This window comes from Dryobates pubescens, chromosome 26, assembly GCF_014839835.1.
Source record: "Dryobates pubescens isolate bDryPub1 chromosome 26, bDryPub1.pri, whole genome shotgun sequence".
In the NCBI taxonomy this organism is placed as follows: Eukaryota; Metazoa; Chordata; class Aves; order Piciformes; family Picidae; genus Dryobates; species Dryobates pubescens.
In genome coordinates this window covers 14,330,195-14,354,482 of record NC_071637.1, presented here as the reverse complement: position 1 = coordinate 14,354,482, position 24,288 = coordinate 14,330,195, and the positions used below count along the sequence as shown (strand labels likewise).

The following is a 24,288-nucleotide window of genomic DNA, read 5'->3' as shown; positions in this document are numbered from 1 at the left end:
ACATGGAGTACCATGTCCAGCTCTGGGGCCCCCAACACCAGAGAGACATGAACCTGCTGGAGGGGGTCCAGAGGAGGCCATGAAGATGATCAGAGGGCTGGAGCCCTCTCCCATGAAGCCAGGCTGAAAGAATTGGGGCTGTTCAGGATGAAAACAAAAAGGCTCCAGGAAGACCTTGCTTCATCATTTTATTTGTGTGTGTGTATATATATATACACACACACACACACACATAAAATATTATACATTACAAAAACCTAGAGAACTGGAAGAATCCAGGACCCACAGAAATGTGGAAGAAAGGAGTTTGAGCACTACACAATGGGAGGAAGATGGGACTTTTGCCTCTGGAGAGTTGCAGGTTAACAAGTGAAGGTAAGTGAAGAGAAACAAATGCACATAAGCTACTATCCTATGAAATGATCAACTGAAATGTGACCTTATCTCCTAGATACTGACTGCAGAGTTGTGCCCTGTACCAATGGAAAAAAGCAACCTGAATTGTAACTACAGCAGGTATTCAACAGGATAAAATCCTCTGTCACATGAGTTTGTTTCTGCTTTTATTTTACTCCTTTCTTCTCACTCCTGCCAGGATCTCTTCCTGATATGAAATGTCAGGCTGGTTATGTTTTGACTCTGGAAGGCTATGTCTCCAAGAAATGTGGTCTCAGAAAGTGGTTTGCAGACACATTTTCATTAAAAATCAAATTGTGGTAACTCATAAATAGTTTATTCACTTGTTTCTTGGTGCAAGACAATTAAAAGATAGACTTCGCAATCTTTATTCCCAAAGCAGAGATGACATCTTACAAGACACATCAGAGCTAGAACACAAGATGAATGAAATATTAAACTCCTTTCTCTGAGGCTGGAGACTTCAACAGCAATGTGATGCAGGTTACTTTGGGATTTGATTGCAAGGTAGAAGAGATATATGGGACTGAGCTTAATTAATAGACCAGTTTGTCCTGCTGAACGGACATGAAAGTCTCATCTAGCAAATTTAGAACCTGCTACTGCCAAACTGATTGAGTTAAGATGACACCCAGCAGCACTATCTTCTTTATTTTAGGTCAGATCTGAACCTCCTTTGCCCAGCAAACAAGTGATGGTGGTTGTCCCATTCCCCCTTAAAGAATATTAGAGAATCAAGTGTTCAAGCTGTTGCTTCCCTTTTCCAAATGTAAGAAACTAAGACATGCAGCTGATGCAGCAGTTAGTGAAGGCTCAATCCCACCTCACTGGAAAGAGCAGGCTCTTTCCTATTGGCCCCAACTAGACAAGCAGAATTATTTGGTCTTTACTACAAGTGATCTGAACAAGTTACCCAGTATTTAGCAAAACCAGCACCTAAATAAGGAGCAGGTTTTGCCCTTTGCAACTAAATGCACTGGTCAGTTACAGATGACCAGCCTGATGTTAGGAGCTCACTCTTGCAATTAAAAATCTCTCTGTGATCTTGATTAAATAGACATGGTGACAAATCAGCCTTGTACATGTGTAATTGTGATCAGACACATTTTAAGCCTCATTGGATCCAGACAGTATTTTATGTTGCAAGCTTTCTCTAGCCTGCTACTCCCTTTCAGCCATTATCACTCCTCCTCTACATATGAGAAGAAAGCCACAGGCTCCCCAGCAACAAGGACATCTGGAACTGGACTGGTGCAACTGGAATAATATCTAGTCTGAATCCCAGACTCAGGAAGGACACAAGAATGTAGTTCCTGGATGCTCTCTTTCAGTGAAATAAAAGACCTGTGCAGTACAAGCTCAACACAAGGGAGTCATTGAACACAAACAGATTTAGTTGTAGCTGCAGTTGTGCAGAAAAGGGAATTTGGGCTCTGCCTTTCCTCTCCTATGAGAAGAGGAAATACAGCTGTGGTCTATAGCTGAGAACATCAAACACTTTCAGGTCTTCACAATGAGAGAGAGTTCAGTAGTGCAAAGAATGTGAGAAACAAAACTAACCTGAAGGACCAAAACAGAGTAAATACAGCATCACTGAGTTTTGTCCAAATGCTCCATGAACACTGACAGGCTGGGTGCTGTGAGCACTATACTTTCCAACTATTCTGAAGAAACATGTGTTTTACTCTCTGGCAATGGTTTCTGAGGGTTTCCACTACTGGGAAACTATGGTTTTCTAAGCAAGGCAATTCCAGGCAATTGCTGGATGATGGAACCAAAATGGGCTTCACAAATCCTTCAGCTGCAGCTTGGGAAGACTGAAAAATTAGAGAATATTCCCCAACAACTGTTATCACTATTCCCTGAGAAACAATCCTGAAGAAAGAGGCACTATGGAAGATGTAATCTTCAAACATCTGGATAAACCTCAAACTACAGATTTTATATGAGTACAAGTTTTGGATTTTGTTTTGTGGGGTTTGAGAGGCTTTTTGTTTTAAATTCCTTCCTTGTTCATAGCAAGTCCATCTGATAACCTGTACAGCCAAGGTGACCATGAACTCCCCTTTGGATGTGATGGCCTACAGATGGTTGTAGACAAAAGGAGCCCCCAGTGCCACAGAACACCATGGACTGCAGAGCTGAATGATCCTGGTTCTGAAGGGCTAGCCTGTACCCTTGGTCTGTTACTGAACAGTCATGCCAGCACACGAAACTGCTCTCAAACACCAAAATAAACTCAGCTTAGGTTTGAAAAGAAGCAGAAAAAAGACCAGAGAAGAGGAGCTAGCAAAGTCCTTTAACAGACACACCTAATAGAGGAGGAAAACAGGTTTGTATCTAGCTGGGCCATCCAGCCTGCGCCCTTCACACTGCTTGATGACACTTGATGTCCCTCCAAAACTTTTCCTGTGCATACCCCCATGCAGCCGGGCCTCAGAGCAGCAGGACAGCTGCCACACACACAGGCAGCCCTGTTCTGCTCTCTCATGTGTATGACAGAGCACAGAATCTAAAATACGCTCAGAAGGATCACAGAATCACCATGGTTGGAAAAGACACCTGAGATCATCAAGTCCAGCCATTATCTCACTCTGCCAGGGCCACTCCTACACCATATCCGTGAACACCATATCTAGACAGCTTTTAAATACATGCAGGGATAGTGATTCAACCACTTCCCTGGGCAGCCTGTTCCAGTCTTTGATAACCCTTTTGGTAGAGAATTTTTTCTAATGCCAAACTTAAAACTTGAGGTCATCTCCTCTTGTCCTACCTGTTGTGACTTGTGAGAAGAGACCAACACTCTGCAATCTTGTTTCAGGGGCTTGTAGAGGGGCAGAAGGTCTCACCTCAGCCTAAACAACTCCAGTTCCCTCAATGCTCCTCTGTTCTCCAGACCCTTCATTAGCTTCATCACACTTCTCTGGACCAGCACCAAAATGTCCTTCTTGGAGTGAGGCTCCCCAAACAGAACCAAATACAGCCCCACCAGTGCCGAGTACAAGGGGACAGTCATCTCGCTAGTCCTACTGTCCACACTGCTGGGTTTTGTGGTTTGAAGAGGTAGGCTATTAGAAGACATTTGCCTGACAAGCAGGATCTGTGTTTTCCAACATGATACTGGTTATTCCTCCACTAATGGAAACTGTGAAGCTTTACTCACAGCATCCCAAACAAGCAGCTGTGGCCAGTGCTTGCCAAAAGGGTGAGAATGGGACTGGAAAGCAAGGAAACCTAATTTCAAGCTTCTCTTGCATGTGCATTTAAGAAGGCAGACCCAGCTGTTACAGGGGTAAAAATAGAATCATGTCAAAATGCCTTTGCTCTGATATTTTTTGCCCCTCACCCTTTAGGCAGGATCTTTCTCCTCTGCACAGCTGTTTTGCACATCCTTTTGCTGGCTGTGAGAGATCCACTTGACTGTCCGAGCAGCACCCAAGAGTACCCCTTCTGCTTTTACACCACAGCAATAAGCAGGATGGGCTCTGAATGACACTTTTTACATTGGCCTTGCTTGTTAGCACACTTCCTGCTACTGAAATAAACACAGCAGCTGAATTTTATTTTCCAGTGATTGTCCAAACTTCCAGTTCCATTTGCTGAACAAAGAAATGGCACAAGGATTTCACACTGTGTAGCATGAAACCCTTTCACTGTGCTGACACTGCACTAACAGCTTTTTTTGGTTTGGTTTGTTTTGTCTAGGAGACATTTAGATCAGTCTCACAGAATGGAACAGGCTGACAGCAGTGGCACATGTCAGCTGTGTTGGAAGAGTGCGCCAGCAGCATTAATAAAGTGATTCATTAATTCACCTGGATGGGTAAATTGCCCCAGTGAGTGATACAGTCTGTCTGCTCCCAAACAAGTGTGTCCCAAACCACTTCTGAAATCAACAATTTTGAATATTTAATTAAAGGCAAAATCCAGGAATGTGAGAGGAGAGGAAGATTCAGCCTTTCAACAGCCTATAGACTAAGGGGCAGTGATTTCATAGGTCTATAAATTCTACAGGTGCAAAAGCCTTTACTGTTGGCTTTATATCCCATTACAAAACAGAGCAGTCCCAGCAGGCAAACATCATCCTTAGAGGGCAAAGTTTAACCTCTTATCCCCTGTGAGCATCCCTACACTATGTGATGCAGCCCTGTGGATATGAAGGTACCTTCTGGCCCCTGTTGAGACCAACACCACATTCATCCTCAGGATCCATCTGGCACAGGACACTTACGTGCTTCCTAATCAAAGACTGACAGTCACAAAGGGAAATTTACCTTTAGAGCTTGTGGCAGGTGGGTTGTTTAGCTAAAAAGCTAGGACATTAGAGCAGTAAGTAGGGGCTGCATTTAGACACTGCTATATTGTCCCATGGATCAATGGGACAATGGCAGTACTTTCCATCTGATGCTTCTTCCTAAAGCAAAATTTACTACCACAGGGGGTAAGTAACTTTGGTGCAGTACATACATGCAAAGGGAGAACTTGCTGCAGCTCAATGAGATGACAAATACATATTGTCTGGGTTTCTCCCCTAAGAAGCAGTGGAAATGCTCCTTGGTGATTTGAATACTTATGTTCTAAATTAAGCAACAGGGCTGCCTAGGTTTAAAGAGAAGAACGCAGTAATGCTTACAGCAGTTACTGTAGAGCAGCAGAAAACCTCTTAACCACTTCATAAAAGCACTGCAGTCACCATGCAAGACAGCTGGAACAAAGTCTGGCTGAAGGAAGTTCCATCTGTACTAGTGCCACCTTATCAAACAAAAACCTACCAGGTCACACTGCGACCGGAAAGTGCTGGACCAGGCCCAGTGCCCCTCCTAATTGTGCTATAGGTTAGAGGAGAGGGGCAGAGATTCCAACTGGGAATTACAGAAGCATACTACTCCATTAGCATTTCACTCTGTGTCTCAGAAGCTTAGGCTGAATCCCACCAGAGCTCCACAGAATGCTTTCCTTCTCTAATAAAGAAGAAAATATCATTGGATTAGTTGAACAGTATCTCATTTCCCAGCGTAAATTAAGTGAATTAGATGGAAGACTCTCTGCTCTAATTGTAAAGCTTATTACAAGAACTCACATAGATTAGAACTGAATGCTTCTCTTTCTTTAAGTCATCACTTACACTGTGAAAGAGGGAAAAAAAGGTGTCCATGGACCCTCCCATTGCTCTTTAATGGCTCAGGACTGGTATATAGGGATCTCCACCACTGCAGCAAAACACATCTGTAAGTCTTGTGCACCGAGAGTGCTTCCCACAGACAAGAACAGTGCACTGCCAGCCTCTACAGGTAACCTCTACAAATGACAAATTCCCCAGGGTAGGGCATTATGGACAGTTAACTCTCATTTCTTTAAAGTGCCTGTGATCCTCTGAGTTTTCCAACTGCAAAATGGCTACCAAATGGCATCAGAAACAACAGCAGCAGTATGCTGCTTGTTGCTTATGGAATGAGACTCTTATGGAATGTCATTCCATTCACAGAGATCCTCCATGAACCAGGAGAGACTCAACTTGAAGACTTGTCTGCATTAAGAAGTTAAGCATTTACAAGCTGATTATAAATACTCTTTTACTGTGTAGCCTCTCTGTGTTCAAGCCTCTACTACTGGTCTCAGATTCCCTTCATATTTAACAGAAGGAAATGAGCTCACCTCAATGTACATGCACAGGACAGGTAAAATGAACTGCTCCCTGATCTCTCCCCTTCCTTAGCTGCTATTAAAATTCAAGCAAAACTTATTTTCCCTCCTTCCTTGTATTTTCTCAGCACCTGCCCTTCAATGTGAAGCACAGAGAGGTATCAGACCAGTCGGTCTGTTTAAGGTGGAAGTCACAAAACAAGCGGTGCAGAGAGGTACTCAGCAAGAAATAATACTGAGGGCTTGTATGCTCTTGGAGTGTTCTCTGACTGCCCTCATTCAGGGCAGCAGAGCTCAGGTGCTGCAGTCTAAAACCACCACGTGAGGATAAACGATGATGCTTTTCTCAGGAAAAGATGAGCACAACTCACTTTCCTTTTATAAATGAAGCCAGGGCACGCACTGGTGACAGTGATGCCCTTTGATTTAATAATTCAGTACTTAAAGTGCTTGTCAAAAAAAAATAATAAAGGAATTTCATTCTCTTGCTAAGACTGTTCTGAGGCTGGAGCATTTTAGCTCCTTCTGTTGAGCCTGTGTCACACAGGAAAAAAGGTTCAGTTTTCATTTGACCAAAAATCAGTTAAAATAAAAAGAACATGACTCAGTCCAGCACCTAACTGCCCCATTTGGCTCCTCCAGGAGCCTGTCCAGTATGCTTGAACCAAGTCCTGGTTCAAACTCATCCTTGGTGTGTTTTCCTCACAGAACAATTAGTAATTATCATTTTTTTTCTACTGCCCTAATTTCTTGGAACTTGCTTTCAGTGAGAGACCTATCAGAGCTGTGTAGACCAACCTTTCATATTAGTCCTGAAATGACCTATGAAGAAGGTCCAGAGAGGTTCCAAAGGAGGGCCACAAAGATGGGCAGAGGGCTGGAGCACCTCTCCTATGAGGACAGGCTGTAGAAGTTCAGCATGGAGAAGAAATGACTCCAAGGAGACCTTATAGCACCTTCCACTACCTGAAAGGGGACTACAGGAAACCTGGAGAGGGACTTTTTATAAGGCTGTGTGATAGGACAAGGGGGAATGGATTTAAACTGGAGCAAGGCAGATTTAGATTGGACAGTAGGAAGAAACTCTTTACTATGAGAGTGGTGAGACACTGGAACAGGTTGTCAGAGAAGTTGTGGATGCCTCATCCGTGGGATTGTTTAAGACCAGACTGGCTGAGGCCTTGAGTCACCTGCTCTAGTGGAAAGTGTCCCTGCTCATGCCAGGGATTTGGAACTAGATCTTTAAGGTTCCTTCCAACTCAAGCCACATTACGAAAATCAAGCTAGGATTTAATATAAGAACACAACTGGTTACAGAACACATCTGAATACAGCAACTGCAATAGCATCACCAAGTATGAGCACTGAGCATCAATCCCTCCTTCAGTGAGGGGCTTGAAAACACCAGAGCTTTCCAGAGACTGGTAAAAACACACTGACCTCTCCACTAGAAACTGCTGCAAGAGTGCATATACAAGTCATTCAACTTACAGGTTACTCCTGAACCTGTCTGTTTTCTCTTTCCCCCATGTAAGAAATCCCAGGGTGACTACATCTGTGCATTTATACATCTGTGCACTTGTACTCTTACATCACTTCCTTTAACAGCCAATTTAAAATGTGAGTCATGGGGGAAGCTCTTCTTCCCCACGCTCCACCAAGTCTGTACAAAGATGTAGACAATGGATCCACATCCTCCCTAAAGGAAGGCCCCCTTCACCACTCAGTGCTCAGGGCCAGCTTTAGCCCTCTCTCGTGTTTCTAAGTCCACGGACTACTTCAGCTCATATATCATGTGCTACCAAATCTGCTTCAGCTTCCTGCACAAACAAGCTGCTAATCTCCCAGAGGGGCTGGGAATGTAAACTCCACAAGCATCAAAAAAAACAACCAACCCCCCAAAAAAGTAGAAAGGCAGAAATAAACACATAAAATAAAGCGTGAAACATGTAATTTGAGGTCAACTCAAGTTCAAGCAGCTTCATCAGTTGCTACGCTACCAGCTTACGATCGTGGGAAAGGATGAAGGCAAAAAGAGTTTATAGCTTGGTCTACAGTGGCTATTTAGCAGCTTTTGCTTTCTGGCACATCTCTGTCTGCAGAAGGAAGGATCGTTAGTCTCGGAGCTGCTGAAATGGCAAGTGACTGGAGGTATTGACCACTACGAAGCAGCATGGAATGGTTTGTCTGGATTGATTAAGCAGCTTAATCCATAGCGACCTGCTAGGTTTGCAGGAAAAGCCTGAGGCAGAATTCTTCATTTCAGTTAAGGTAAAATGGGGAATTAAACATCCCATTGCCCTTTACTACTCTGTCCACCACCTAGAGATACAGAGAACAGATGAGGAGCGGTGAGGAGAACTAAAGCAATAGCCAGGCTGGAGCTCAAATCTGGGAGACCACCACGGTGAGGATTTCTCGACTCAACATTGTCCACTGAGCTGTTTCACCACTGAACACTGATCTCTCTCCTAGCAAATGCATTGTGTACCCCAGAGCTGGGCCAGCTTGGAGAGGGAGGATCCTGCTGTGTGCACATGCAGTGCATCTCAAGAAGTGCTCACAGTTAATCCTCACAACGTATTGGTGCAGCAGGCATGAGCATGCTGTTTTATAACTGGAAAGAATGATTAGTGGATGGCTGTAGGGCCAGCGACTGAACATGGCCTCATGTTCCAGCCTGCAGACTTTATGACCCCCCTACAAAGAAGCATATGCCAGGCTTGACATACAAATTTAGGCTCTTTCAGCCCATGAAGCAAAGTGTTCTCATTTAAGCATTTATTTGCCCGTGACAGATCTGTGAAGCATACTAATTACATCTGACCACGAAAGGCAAGTCAAACCTGACAGGTTCCATGGAGCTGGTTCTGTAACAGCACACAGCAAACTTGCCAACAGTGATCTTGGGGAGATACCCCACTAAAGCAGCACCCTAGGAACACTTCAACCAAGCTATCTGTGTCACATGAAGAAGCCTTTGAGAAACTATCCAGGCAAGGAATTGTCAGAGGGGATGGCCACACGAGCACTTTTATTCTCACTATTAACCTGAGTTCAGATCTCAGCATTCATAAGGAGCCTGGATGAATCAGAACTGACCAGTTCTGAAGGGAAATTTGACAAGTGCTCATTTCAGGAAGGCACTTCTGTTTGTGACTGACTGAAATCAGGCTGCACCAGGGGAAGTTTAGGCACAAGGTGAGGAGAGAGTTCTTCACACAGAGAGTTGTTAGCTGTTGGAATGTGCTGCCCAGGGAGGTGGTGGAGTCACCATCCCTGGAGGTGTTCAAGAGGGGATTGGATGTGGCACTTGAAGCTTAGTAGTCATGAGGTGCTGGGTGACAGGTTTGGACTTGATGATCTTTGAGGTCTTTTCCAACCTTATTGATTCTATGATATGACAGGCTTGAGCAGAGTGAGAAACACATTCAGCACAAGGAGAGAACAGGCTTTGCTGTACCACAGAACAGCTTCATTCAGATCTAAAAGTTTTCTCTCTTCTGTCTCTGGGAGTAAGCACAGATGTACACCCTGGGAAAACATGAAGAAGCTACCTGAAAACCTTGACATCCACGAACACAGAATCACATGATGGTTTGGGTTGGAAGGGACCTTTCAAGGTCATCTAGTCCAACCCCCCTGCAGTGAGCAGGGACATAGTCAACTAGAGCAGGGTGCTCAGAGGCTGGTCCAACTCAATCTGGAACAGTTACAGGGATGTGGCATCTACCACCTTTCTGGGCAACCTAAGCTAGTGTTTCCCCACCCTCACTGGAAAAAAATAACTCAATAACATTCTTCCTTCTCTCCAGTCTGAATCTGCCTCTTTTAGCTTCAAACCATCACCCCTTGTCCTGTCACAACAGGCCCTGCTAAATAATCACATTGAAATATTCTTTATTTGGATTCCAAAGCTTCCACAGCTAAAGCAGCACTTCTCCTCCTAGAAATTAAGCACTGAATAATCATCCTTCTACTTCAAGTGACAAGAAATACACAAGGAATTGCAAAGAAGAGTCAAGTTGCTGCCAGTGTCTGTTGTGCTGCCACTTAAGGCCACACTGCTCATACAGCTGTGTGAGCAACCCAGCCACGTATTAAAACGAGGTGAAGAGAAACATATTCTGTAGCAAGATAAGCATCAGGAAGAACAACAAGAAGGTCCAAGGCAATTTCCAGAACATAAAGGGCTCTCTTCCACCATTAAGTCACATGTCAGTCTTTCCAGCTAGTGCAAAACAGCACAGAAGAGGAAAGCCTGCCTGCTGCACAGAGACACTCTCTGAAAGCTGAATATTTGCACTCATATTTATGCATGCCAACTATGCTTTCCCCCAAAAAGAACCAACAAACTTTCTTCTTCTGAATGCATCAAAGAATACCCAACAGTGACTCCTCTTAAGCCTAAATATGCTCCAGCAGTATCAGGATTTCTCTGTTTATTTCATTTTAGTGTCACGTAGGTTGAAGAGGATTTTTGGACCATGATCTTCACCCTACTAAAATATTACAGTTCAGAAATACCTGACATCACCCAGATACACACACACACAAAAAAGCTTTGCTGATTTAGAGACAATGAAAACTGCATTCAGTTTGGTTTGGATGTCAGCAAGTTTGCTGATGACACAAAACTGGGAGGAGTGGCTGACAACCCACCTGGCTGTGGTGCCATTCAATGAGACCTGGGCAGGCCAGAGAGCTGGGGGAGAAGAACCTCATGAAGTTCACCAAGGACAAGTGTAGAGACCTTCATCACAACCTTCCTGTCTGATAAATCCCATTCTGTTTCAAGAGCCTTAACCCTGCATCAGAACCTTTCCTGTGAAATGGCACAGAAGAGACATTTCAAAACCTCTTTTGTCTCTGAAAGAACCTATTTTGCAGCCATTAAAAATAAGAGATTGAAGGCCTAAGACAGCAGTCTACAGTGGTGAACAATGAATGACATTTCTACTCATCTATTCTTAGAGCTACCAACAGTGAACAGCCAATAGCAGAGAAATTATGGAGGATGGGAAGTGAGAGCTGGCAATTTCCCCAGCTGCAGCACAATGGTAAAAACATCCAAGCACAGGGAGAAATTCCCTAACCAAAAGGTGAGACCACGAAAATAAATGCAAGAGCCCAGCTATGGAAAAGCAAACAGAGCATTTACCCTAGGTTTGAAGGCCACCAGAGGCCCAGGATCCTGGATGTTACAATTTTACTGTTTTTTTTCTGATGGATATTCCCCAAAATGTCTGCAGGTAGTTAAAGAATTCCTTTGTTACACACATACTCCTTACTTCTTCTTGTGTTACTCCTGAGTCAGTTAATAAAAAGATCTCCCACCAAAGTACAAATGTGGGAGCCTATTTAGGCTTTGGAAGAGTGCAGCACAGCCTAAGGCATTCAGGGTGGAGAAATAAACTCATTTTAATGGGTCCTGTGTCTGAAAAACAGTGTTAAGGTAACCTGAGTCCTGCACAGCATCTTCCTGCAGTTGAAGTTATGTGACAGAAAACATACATCTAGAGAAAAAGCTGTGTTTGATTCCCCAAGTTTTATGCATAACTACCAAGACTTCAAACCAGCCTCCACCAAAGAAAAAACCTAGGGTAGAAATGGTAGGTTAAAAAGTTCCACTGAGGAGCCAGCAGAGTATTTACTGTGCTACAAATCTTCCTAAACCAGAATCAACAGATGTCCAAGCTCTGTCTCCATGTATAGCCAAGTAGGTTACCAGAAGTTGCTTCTCTGAACTTTGCTTTTCTGCTCCCAGTATATTATTACTCCCCAAACCAATGCAAACAGAGCCTGGCTTTCATGAGAAGGTTCAGATTCAATTTGGATTTAGTGATTTAGTTGGCTGAGAGTTTCTTACATAGTCTACTCCCCTACAGGCATCCATTATACTAAGTTCCTGATATTCAGCATGTGTTTTCAAGGCTAAAAGCAGGAGAGAAGGAGGATGGAAAAATCTATTAAGGTGTGGGAAAAACTTTGTTCTGAGCAAGATGAAGAAGGGTAGAAAGGATTCAGATGATAATGACTGATCATCCTTTCAGGATGAGGCACAAGTTTGGAGAATGACATGTCTTATGCTGGAGAACAAGTCCTATTAAGCACAACACTGCTGCAGAGTGGGATCTGGGATCTCTGCTGACTGAGAGAAGTGGATTCTATGTGTTTGTACCTGCAGTATTTGTATTGCTGTGATGTCTCTGACGTGGTGGTGAGAAGCACTACACAAACAGTGTGCAAACTGCCTCTGCCTCACACAGCTGGAACCCAGCACATGGGACAAACAGACAGATAGAATGATGAGTCCCAGCCAGCAAGGCAAGCTGCAGTCTTCATGCATTATTAGCCTGTTACCAAGTGTTTTGCAGTCATAACAACAAAACTGAGAGCTGCTGATTACCATAATGGCAAGTACATAATTAGCAGCAGCCTGAACATCTCATCCTGTAAAAGTGAGGAATCAGCGACTGAAATGCAAAATGACCAACCCACTGTTAGGTACCAAAACATTTTCTTCCTACATCAGTTTCAAGTCCTGACTAGCAAAACTTTTTTGTTTTTGCTTTGTAAGAAATGTTGATCACTTTCTACAAGGACCTGTACTTAGCTCAGTGCAGGAGTCATCATGTCCCATTCCATTCTTCTGCGACTGGAAGCACGGATGGAGAAACAAGTTCTGTGAGGAAACTCCACAGAGTTTGAAAATTGAGTTTGGAACTCCAGAGCTGCATCTGTCACACTGAAGCAAAACACCCAAGGTTGATTTTCTGAGCATTTGCTGCACACACATAATGGAGCCTGGACACAGAAGGGTTTATTTTCCCATTGCTTTGTGTTCGTGGAAATTGTGCTGATGCAGAACAATGGCAAAATTGAAGCAGAGAAGACACTGCATAAGCTGTCATGTAGGTCACATATATCACCATGAATGTCTGTGTTAGTGGGTTTATCACTACATAATTATGAAGCATGAGGTAAAATGCAGCTTTCATGCTGTCAGTAATTGGTGTCAGGTACCTGGTGAAACATCCCACTTCTAACACATCTCAACGTGAAGCGGTATTGCCTGAACACAGGTGCTGTAAAGAAGAACAGCAACACCAAACATCTACAGCTGTCTGAAAAAAAACCCCAAAACCTTGACCTGATTATTCAAAGTATTCAGTTCTTCAATTTTCCTTCTATTTATTCTGTCATTACAAGCAGAAACCCATGCTGTCTAAATAAACTCCAGTTAATACCTGATGAGATCCTGCTTCAGCGCCACAGAAAACCATTTATTGCTCAGAATTGTAAATTCACATTCCCTCCATGGAGCCCAAACAAGCATCACAAGAAGTGAATTGTTAGACCTTCAGAAGAGTGTTGTATGCCAAATCTTACCCAAAACACTTGCACCAGAGATGTTTACTGCTTGCTTAGGCTATTTAAACCAAATTATTTTTGCCTCCCTTCCTCCTCCCAGGAATCCTTAAAACTAGCAGAACATCTCCTGAGTTGGGAACAGGCAGATGCAGGTTATGGTGTAATGCTTGGCTTTAATGAAGAGTATCTGATCATTTCACTACCATTTGCTAACCACTCACCAGCTTAGCTCCTTGTGGAGTTGCTTAATTATTTAAGAAATACAAAGATTATTTGGCTTTGTGCCTAACTCTTCTCTAGTTTACGCTGGTACAAATCCAAAATAAATGGAGGTACCACTGTGATGCAAATAGGCCAAGTTTCTGCTCTTTTGTTCCCCAGTAATCTGAATTGTTGATGATTTCTTATCCTTCACAGGCAAGCTGATAGGAACCAGCACCAGAGGGAACTATTTTCTAACAGAATCTGCACTGTGTCTGCTCTGAACCCATTTGTTGCTTAGTAGGACCCTGGCACAGCTCCACAGTCCAATGAACATGATTAAAATTGACTTGATGAATTTAGTCTATTGAACAGGTGGCTATAACTGGTCTGGAGGGAGAGGAAAACCACTGTCTGCTAGGTGGAAATGCTTGATGCTTTCTAGAATGGTTTAAACAACAAAAGGTCGAGGGACCCAAGTACAGACAAACTTCTAGCCTCCTAATCCTCTTCAGGGATGGCTGTTAGAAACTGCAACACCCAGGAGCAAAAACTGGGGGCAAGGGAAATGAAACCACTGCAAGGCTGCTGGTACTCTTCACCACAACATGAATTTATGATTAGATTGTGGGGATGTGGGAGATGATGGAAGCTAGTCACAAAAGGACACTACTCAATACAGCAGTTGTGGCAAGGCAGTGAAGTGAGGCCTCCCTCTGAGGGTCTGGCTCCTCTCCCGACAAAGCCAGGGAAAACCAGAGCCAGCAGCTTGCAGTCAAAACAAGCAAAAGCAACTGGATGCAAAAAATAAAATAAAATACTGGAGACAACTGGAATTGCTGGGGAGCTAGTCAAACTGACAGGCACACACCGGGGATATGCAAAGCTGGCCTCTCCGGGGCACAGAGAGAAAATAGCAGGGGTTTAAAGCAGAGCCAGCTGTAGCTGGTGTGGGAGAAGATTATATAAGGCCCTGAGTTTAAGAAGAGTGCAGTAATTTTCACAAAAGGAAAGAACTGAGCTAAACCCTTCCAGATCTTCTGAACAACTACAGGTTTTGTACACCCTAAGTAAAGTGTTAGAGGATTTCATGTCCAAGAGAGTCAAAGTGATGAAATAGCCTGAAAAGAGTTGGGACTAATGGAAAAGAGACAGAACTAGCCTCAAAACTGTAGCAAGCCCCTCGGGAATCAGCTTGGCCACTTGTGTTCTTATGGAAAGTGAGACAAGAACAACAAATAGCGGAAGTAAATCTGCTGCTTCCATTAAGCAGAAGAGATTTCACAAGATTTCCAGGAGAATCTGTTCTGTGCATGCCTTCAACTCTGCTGCTGATCCTGACAGCTGCACTTCCATTTATTTGCCTAACTCTTCTCAGAAGTTGAGTAAAATATGGAAGAGAGTGAATCCACACAGTGATTTAGGGCCATTACCTACACATCTGTCACAAAGTGCCAGCCTGAGCACGATCTGCCATGCCACTGGCAGGCACTTACTTCATTCTGGGGCTATGGTTTTTGGGGATCTACCAATATTCATTGCATAAAAGCAAGCTTCCCTGAAACGTGGGCAGTAAAAGAGAGATGAATTCAGGCAGAATGTACAAGCTTCAGCTGCAAAGATAACAGTGGTCCATTGACTCTGATATGATTGGAAAGGCCTGAACTTCAGAATGTAAATCACCTCTTTATAGAAATTTTAAAACCCTCCCATTGATAGAAAGGCAAATTACAATCTAGAACTAAGAGGATATACATTACAGGGAGAAACAAGCAGTTCACACACACACACACACACACACACTTTTCCCCCCCCCTTTATAGGGTTCTTAGGAGCTCATTTGGAATTTACCATGCATGTAAATGCCAAATGAATTTCAAGCCCTGCATTAGCTGCCAATCCATTACACAATCCCTTGCAATTTTAATGTGCAACTACTAACTGCCTGTGGCACCACTTTTGGATTCTAGTCCTTGCAGCCCATTACTTACTGTTCAGATGATCTTGTTATCTTGTGGAAATCACTGTGTTAACACCACCTACCACCTCCCAGGAGTGGTCTGCTTAGATGGAATATTGCCCAAAGTTTTAGAACAGGAGCAGGATCATGCAGGAGGCTACAAATGAGCTTTGTTCCACACCAAAGGATTTCAGTCCTAGCAAAATGGCTTTTACAGAGGGTTCTTAAATTTAACCACAAGGGTGTAAGGTCTTTCTTTATGAGGCATTACCAGTCACTGAGAGCAGGACAAAGGTCAGGCTGGACTGGGTCTTGAGTAAGCTGGTTTAGTTGAGAGGCATCCCTGCCTATGGTAGGGAGGTTGGATTAGATGATCTCTAAGGTCTTTTCCAGCCTAAGCAGTTCTAGGATTCTATGAAAGAAGACAACACTGCTACTTCTTCCACCTTACTAGCTGAAGTGGGTGGCAAAGCCTCACATGGCAGAGTGTGAACTAGAACACCAGAAAAGTCAGGACACAATGTCTTCTGCCACCTGCTACAGAGAGGAGCACTCCTTCTTCCTGGAAACCCAGCTCAATGCATTCCTAAGAGCTGTAGGAATAACTGGGTGCCCCCCAGTAGTTTATCATCCTGTGAGGCTGGAACAAAGAGTTAAGCAGGTTCATAACCTAGGTGTCGGGTAAGCAGACTTTGGTCTGTTCAGGGTTCTGCTTGGAAGAGTCCCAGACAGAAGAGGGGTCCAGCAGAACTGGTTGATTTTCAAGGATCACCTCATCAAAGTTTAATGTGAACAGGTGAGTTAAGTTGTAATAGTGAGCTGCTCATTCAGTTGCTACCACTGACAACAACTACTGGAACTGGTTGCAGGATTCTACAGAACACATTCAGCTCAGAACAGAATACAGAATTAACCAGGTTGGAAAAGATCTTTAAGATCACCAAGTCCAGCCTATCACCCAACCTCATCTAATCAACTAAACCATGGCACCAAGTGCCTCATCCAGTCTCTTTTTAAACACCTCCAGTGATGGTGACTCCACCACCTCCCATTCCAACAGCCAAAATGACACAAACTCAGAGTTTCAAGGACACATACACATCAGCAGCCTGCCACAGCTCAGAACCAGGAAGGGATATTATAACATAGTGAAGCCAGAAAGGTTCAAATTAGCTGTAGTTAGCTGCTGGTGGTTCCCCAGAATGTCAGTTTTTTCGCTTCCTTCCACAACACTAAAGGTTTCCTTCAGAAAGCAACAATTTTCCTACTGGTTTTGTTTATTCATCAGAATTACCGCTAGAATTTACACTTGCATCTTTAAACCTGTTTTCATTTAGGCATAAAACAAAAAGGTTTTTAAAGATCTGGACATCATAAAGATCTACCTGCAACACCTTCCAAAAGGAACCTGCACAAAACTAAGAGGGGGTCTCCAGCTTCCTGAAAACATGAAGATAAAAAAAAACCCAACAACTTCAAACAAAACCATTTCTTTGTGTTGTTCAACACAAAGAAACAAAAAGAATCCTGAAGAAACAGAACTAGAGTGGGGTGCAGTTTGTCTTACCAATGTAAGGCTAAGCTTTAATTGTGTAAGACAGGAGGTAAGAAAGCAGCACACGCTGTGTTCCCATGGCACACTCCCACAGGTATTCAAACCTGTGCCTCTATTATTCATCTGGAATACAATCCACAAGGTAATATCCACAATTAGCTAACTTGACCCACATGGCCTTTTCAAGTATCTTTTAAGTGGCTTTTAGTTCAATTGTATGTTACAAACCCCTTCATTTCTTTGATTCATTACAGTTCAATGCCTCTTCTACGCATTTAGCAACAGCAGCATCTGGCTCTTCAATCAGCAGAATCCTTCAAGAGACCTGAGGTAGCCACATGAAAGGAGCACAGGCACATGGAAGCTGAGACTTCTAAAATGTCATCTGATACGATTAATTACTTGGCTAGATTCATTTACCACTTCTCACAGGTTAATTAATATACAGGAGAGAAACTTCTGACTTGTGCAAAATTTAGATCTTATCTACCTTTCGCTGCCTCTTGCTCCCAAACCCTTCTCTAATCAGAGAGGGGACAGATGGAAAAGGAGATCCTTTTCAATAAACCAGTGGCTATGGAAAGGGATCCCAACTGACAAAAACACCACCACCCATCAAAACACTCTGCTTTCCTGTGCATCTCTTTAAAGAGTCTTACAAATGCCAATGCAGATGATGGGGTGTCTGATGTTGTGACAGAAGCAAGAACATCATTAAGGTAAGAGCTGTCAGCAGGTGTTTGATTTTTCTCCCTGAAGAATAAGGCTACTCTTTAGCCATTATTTTTTTTTTACTAAATGGTGTTTTTTTCCCTCTCATTTCCATTCTAGAATGGAAACCTGAAAGATGGCAAACTTCATTTGCCTGTGAACTAGACAGATTAGAGAGCAAGGAGACAGCCTGTGAGGAAACGCTCTTCACCCAGCAAGCTTCAAAGGCAGTGGCCAGCAGAGATGCACTAATTGCCCTCTCACTGGGATAGAAGAGGAAAACTATTTTCTACTCACGTGTCTTCCTTACTAACACACCCAGAGAGCAATGCTGAGCTAGTAGCAAGATGGCAGCCAAAATCTCCTTCACATTAAAAGATCACAGTAACACAGTATCACCAAGGTTGGAAAAGACCTTAAAGATCATCGAGTCCAACCTGTCACCACAGAGCTCATGACTAGAGCATGGCACCAAGTGCCACGTCCAGTCCCCTCTTGAACACTTCCAGGAACGGTGACTCCACCACCTCCCTGCTTTATTGGAAAAAGATGGCTTTCTCTAGGTACTTATAAACTCACCAGACCCCAAGCAGGAACTAATACAATGGCATGAGCAACAACACATAGCCAGCAAGGGTGATGACATTAAGCACCACCTTAAAGACCAAAGTATGAGCAATCTTACTCAATGGATGGCACCAAGGTCCTTTATCATAGCAGATAGAAGACAAGAAATCAGAGGCAAGGTACAATCTAGCTCAGGAAGCAGGCTTAGGAATATAGCCACAGGCTTCAGCAGGGTCCTACAAATGCTGCCAGCCTTACTGTCCCCAGAAACAAAATTCTGAGGGTGAGCAAACCACCACTACCATAATCGAAACTAAATGGCTGTATTTGATCAGCAATTGCTTAACAGGTCTCATCCACTCAAAAATCACTGGGAATTCAGGACCACTCACAAGCAAGTTCTTCACTCAGGAAAGACAGCAACAGACTTTAGAGGACAACAGGTGACAAGGAACAAAGGAACAATAACAAGAAGCCGAATCAGATGAACTGCAGAGGGAACAGTGCAGGACAATTCACCCAAGGCTTTCAGAGAGACAGTGGGTGCTGCTCAGAGGAATAATGCCTGGAGATGCACCATGAATGTAAATGGGAGAAGTCAAGGGTTAGGGCTTGAGGGACCCTTTGCCAAACACAGCTGCTAGTAGGAGAATTTGCTTCTAAATCTAGCAGCTCTGGCATCCAATGAGAAGCGTAGGTCTTGGTATTTATTTAAGGTTCACTCAGAGGAAGTTCCTGAAATGTACTAAGAAACTTTGTGATGTTTATTTAATCCAGCACACAGAGTAAGATCTAAAATCCTTTCCCAGAGAAGTGCCACACGTCAGTTTGGTACAGAAGATTAGAAAAGTCAAGCAAATCTGCTAGCACAGCCTCCTCAGAAGACTTTTCTGACTAACAGAAAGGATTGACTCAGAGAGTGGAAATCGAGGCTCTTTCTTTATCAGTAATAATACAATAGATATTTATGGCCTGCACTAATTTGTTTCATGGTACTTATTCAGAAATCCTTATTTAGCTATTAAAAAGACAAGTGGCCTGTGAATGAGTATTGCTTGATGCCTTGAATACAGGAGCAGGGGCATTTTCTATAGAAGAACAGCAGAGTATAAGAGAATGACTCAGATGTTTATGTTCCTTATTTAAAATAACGTCAGCAGGCTGTTAGAGGAACACAGATACTTAAAAGCATTCATGATCATATCTGCAGTTTCCAACCAGTGCAGAAGTTTGACTTGTTCCAGCTGACAGAGAGACATGGAAGAGTGGTGACACTGCCTCAAGAGAGTAAAAGACTTTCTGGAACCAAACCTGGTTTACTTCCACAGCGAATACACCGAAGGAGGGAGTGGACAGATGCAGAAATGTGCATTATACACAGAAAATCTGCTTGCAGAAATAAGCTCATTCATCACAGGTAGCATAGCAGGTCTGCAGCTATTTCCATACTTACCTAAGTGTTAAGGAATGTGCAAGACATCAGACGTCTTCAGAGCTGTAGATCACGCTCTCAAAATTTGCTAGCCACATTTTCTCAGAGCCTGCATCACACACAGACTGCCTCGGTGCAGGCTCTCGGGGGAAAACAACAACATCTGGCTCAATGCATTCAAATTCTATCCCCCCCCCCCCCCCCCAAATGAATAAAAATTCTAAAATTGCTCATTTTTAACTACTGAAAAAAAAAAAAGGAAGCAGAAGAAAAATCCATACGGGCTTTTCAGCTTTTGCAAGGACATTCGCAGCCCAACATTTCCTGTGCAAAACAGATGGTCACGGTAGTTACTGTCATTTCTTTTCCTCCAAAACTCCATAAAGGCTGCTCTCAAGAAGTTCCTTTCTTTTTTAACCATTCAGCAGTAAAGTGTCTCTCACTTAAATAAACCTTGTTACAACATCCAAGCTGACACAACCAAAACCAGTTTGCAGCGAGGCCGACAGAGCGCTGGAACAGGAAGCCCAGAGAGGTTCCAAACCCGCCTGGACATTGTCATCCTGGGCAATCTGTTGTGGGTGACCCTGCTTTAACAGGGGGGTTGGACTAGATGATCTCGAGGAGTCCCTTCCAAGCCTCACCATGCTGAGATTCTGTGTCAAAAATGAACTAGCTTTAACCTGTGTAAATCCAGCACTCCCTAAGCCTGCCTTAGAAAACAGGAAAGGCTTTTGTTCACTAATGACATTTGAGATCCCTTTTTCAGTTGAGAAGTACAATGCTCCCTGGCTGTAACCGATGTGAATTTAAGATATCCCAGGCACACTGCCTGCCTTTCCCTTGGAAAGACTGGAGCATTCAAACTTTCTTTTAACCCAGTAGTCTTAGCCAGTGGCTCAATGACAGAGTGACTTCCAGCAAGCAGCAATGCTCATCTAGAAAACACCCCTTCTAGAGCTGCCACTTCACAGAAACTGTGCTAGAAATGACTGAAGTAACAAAATAATGGCTTACTCTTGCAAGAGTTGGGACTGGGGACAGGAGAGGAACTTACTTTTCCTTCCTACAGTTTATTGTGTGACCACACACAGATCCAAATGAGTCTTTCCCTTCCTGAGGGCATCAAAGACTCCTGGTTCCAAGTCTTACCCAGAACTCACAGTAGAGACCCATGCCCTGGTCAGGACACAGGAGCAAAGCAGAGTGAAGCAGGAAGAACTGGGTAGGAGGGGAGAGATACAGCAGGAGGATAAGTGATGTGGAAAGCTCTGGTTCTGACAGATGTGCAAAGGACCACAACAAGGGGTGGATTCAAGTGCGTATCTAGCTCTGCATGGAGCCAGTGGTGGCTGACACTCTATGGATGATGCAACTTGACCACTGTCAACTAAATTTGAGAAGCTCTGATGAAGTCATCTGACATCCATCTGTTTCATCCCAAAACAACCCTCAGTGCAGATTAACCACAGATAACTTAACGAAGAGCTGAATTTTCCTCCTATCCTGGGCAGGGGGCAGAGGCCAAAGCCATGCATTCAGACAAGGAGCCACACTGGATTCACTTCTAGGGTCACAAAGGAAGATGCAGGGACTTCAGCAGCACACTTAGTCGGATACAAAAAATGCACATCCCTACAAAATGTTACTTTCTTCTTCTCCTTGGGTATGTTTTTCATGCAATATTGACCACACCCCACCCCCCACGATTTTATTACTCTAATTAAGTTTGCATTTGTTAATTTTCCTGAAAATTGAACCCAGCAGGGTTTTACTCAATCCTTTCTTCCCTCCCCCTCCCCCCCTCAATGATGGTTCCAAACAGGAATATAATAACATCTCTAATGAAAAGCAGGCTGCAGACCCTACCCAAGGTATGTGACAACTCATTTAACATATCAATTGTTAGAGGTATTATTTCAGATAAGTGATCCTAACACACTGCCACATTTTATGCCATTAGCCTCGGAGCCCCAGGCACAGTCATTTAGTGAGATTTCTTGTTCAGTCCCCTGGGCTCAGTTTTTCACCAAAGTTAACAGATAGAGGCTCAGATTCGCAGCAAATGCTTGGATTCAGACACGTGATACAGTGCACAGCAAGGCTCCTGGATGACTCCATCCACTGCCTAACCACACAGGCTCTCTGCAGCTCACTGTGGCACACAGCCACAGTCACTCGAGAAATAACAAGGAATAACCTGCACATTAAGTGATATCAAGTACAGCTATTTTCAGCATTCATTTCAGTGGTCTAATGAAATGTCCTCAGAGAGCAAGTGCTTCAGTCACTTACACAGTTAATTGAGAAAAGCAGATGCCTTTGAAGTTCTGAAGAGGAAGATGGGGCCTGTGCAAGCTTAGGCACTCAGCTCCCGCAGATTGGATGCCAGGCATTGTCAGCTAACAACCCAGGTCCTGCTTGAAAGCTTCCAGGAATTACAAACATCAGCAGAATTACTGCCTTTTAGTTTTCCTCCTCTCCATCTATTTACAAAGGTCTAGCAAATACCCAATTTGATTCTCTACGGTGCATGCAGAATCTCTTTTTTCCTTCAAGGAGCCTTAAAGCACAGGAGGTTGTTGACGTGCAGTGCATACACTACCGAGACACTGAAGCAATTTTGGAGTAATATCTGTAATCAGAGCTACTACCCAGGCCAGACAGGGAGAGCTAAGTACCAAAAAAACACAGCTGAAAACAAGCAAGGAAAAAACCCTCTCAAGATCTCCAAGTACTCCTTTCCCTTTTTCAATATGTGCTGGGGAAGAATACAGCAGAGGAGAAGAGCCAAATACCCTGGCCCTTTACAAGCATATAGCTGCACTGGCCAACCTGTGCAAAACTACTCCTGATCTGACAGCTAGAGGCAACTTTTTCCCTAAAAGAAACTTGTAAAATCACCAAATTACTGAGTTTGATAGGGGAAAAAGAAGAACACACAGAGGCTGAGAGCCCTGGAGCCGTTTAGCCTGCAGAAGAGCAGCCTGAGAGGGGATCCGATCGATGTGCAGCAAGAGCCAAAGGGTTGGGGGCAAGACAGTGGGGTCAGGCACTTCTCAGTGGTGCCCAGTCACAGGACAAGGGACAATGAGCACAAACTGTCCAGGAGGTTCTACCTGAACATGAGGAAAAACTTCTTTACTTTGACAGTGACCAAGCCCTGGAGCAGGCTGCCCAGAGAGGCTGTGGAGTCACCTTTTCTGGAGAGATTTTAAGCCTACCTGGACACTGTGATCCTGGGCAACCTGCTTTAGCAGGGGGCTGGACTGGATGATCCCCAGAGGTCTCTTACAACTGCCATCATGCTGAGATCCTGTGACTCGGTAATCAACAGTTGTGCTGCACCTTACACTCTTTTGCATGTTGTATTAATACAGTATTGGGCTTTCTTTTGATTTTTTTGTTACTCAGGTATACTTCATTGCAAAGCACTTCTAAATCCCAGCCTGATCATAAAAGCTGACTCATTTCTCCCCAGGGATATAAACACAGTATCTCACTTCTCCAGCAACAAGCTGAACTTCTTTTTACTCTCAATGTGTGATAGGACTGCTTGGGACATTAGTTTGTTGAATGGACACAAATGGTAGGAGAAAGAACACATTGGAGACTGTAAAAGAGTACACACCTGACACCAAATTCTGCTTAGCAGTGCCCCAGCAATTCTGGCTCAATGGAGAAACTAACATTAAAAAAAAAAAAAGCCACATTTTGTGTCCAATATTCTCTCTGCTTGGTTTGAATTAAACTGCCTCTTCTCTCTTCTTTTTACAAAAGCACACATAAAGCACTGGGAATCAGTAGTGCAGTCCCCACAGGAGGAACTGCGCTGCTGTAATTGTAAATAAACCTCTGGTGCTTTGGAATAACCCCAGCAGCTCACGTCTCACTGGCCAATTATCAGCTATTTTCTCCTTTCACTCCTACCAAAATTACCTCCTCTATTTTTCTTTGCTCAAACTGGAAACAGGATAAACACACGTTGTAGAAACCAGAGGGCCACCTGTCTGATCTCGCTGACAAAGCCCCGATTGATGTAAGGGAAGTTGTCACCTCACCTGCAGCAGAGCACTGTGATGTGGGCTGACACGCCGCTGAGTGGGCAACGTTCTGGGCACTGCCACTTGAATTGCTGCTCGAGAGAGCAGGGGATGAGAAGGAGAAGTAAGGGGTGCACAGAAACACGTGAGAGCTGACACAGGGATGTGCAGTGTGTTTACCCAGGGCAGGACCCTCTCTTTCCTCATTTCAGGCAGGCAACAGAGCACACTCTAGTGAATGCAGTAAATACTGGAGGGTGCTGAGTTAGTGTGCACAAGCCCCTGGAAATGATTTTCATTTTTGGCACCTTACCAACTGGCACAGTGTTAAACTCCAGAAGGATATTTCTTTGTGCTCTCAAGTGATCTTCAGACCATGCTC

At 43.8% G+C, this 24,288-nt stretch overlaps 1 protein-coding gene across 1 annotated transcript in view; it reads right to left on the bottom strand.

The window, feature by feature from the left end:
• Positions 1–24,288, bottom strand: part of PTPRT (protein tyrosine phosphatase receptor type T) — a 435,070-nt gene that overhangs the window by 231,384 nt on the left and 179,398 nt on the right. The window lies entirely within an intron of this gene.